The sequence below is a fragment of the Pygoscelis adeliae genome, unplaced genomic scaffold (assembly GCF_000699105.1).
Source record: "Pygoscelis adeliae isolate BGI_AS28 unplaced genomic scaffold, ASM69910v1 Scaffold402, whole genome shotgun sequence".
NCBI classification, from domain to species: Eukaryota; Metazoa; Chordata; class Aves; order Sphenisciformes; family Spheniscidae; genus Pygoscelis; species Pygoscelis adeliae.
Window position 1 is genome coordinate 3,817,255 of NW_008824411.1, and position 718 is coordinate 3,817,972.

Here is a 718-nt window from a genome sequence, read left to right on the forward strand (position 1 = left end):
TTAGATACACCAAGCCTAAGTATTACTTTGTTTTACCAATTTCTAGTTTTTTCAAAGCAAGGATGGCAAAACGGCTCAGTTCGTTAGCCCGCCTTTCTGAAGGTGGGTCTGGTTTCACACAAATGGTGCCATACGCTGACTTGGCAAAGTGAGATTTGGCATCTCAACCCTGTCCTACACTGTCTCTTGCAACAGTATTTTGAAAATTTCAGGAAAATTAGGTATTACCGCTTTCTGGAAAAGCCCTGCATTGCAGTTGCAGCACAGGTTCAGGTGTGTTAGCATAGCACAGTGCATAATGCCACTGAAAAATAAGTGCCTCCATCTTGTGATGCCTCTTGTCGGGAATGGGGCTGTGGGGTTTGCGACCCTGCCTGTGTGATTCAAACCAGCGTACAGCCCAGCACTCCAGATTTGTCTGTGTGTACGCTGACCTCCGCTCTTTCAAAACAGTGAAGCTCTTGGTAGCTGAGGACAAATACAAACATAGCGCCAAATCTTTTCCTTTATGTGCTTCTTAAAGCTTCAGTCTATTTCTGTAACATTAATCTCATTGTCAAGGAGCAAGGTCAATGCAAAGTGATGGGGCTGGGGGGGGAGCCTATAGCCCAAACTTTGCTATTGAAGTCGGTGAGAATTTCACTATCGCCTGCAATGAAATCTGATGTCAGACATTTAATGATGCAAGCTCTCACCCTGGAGATCACAATTCTCTTTG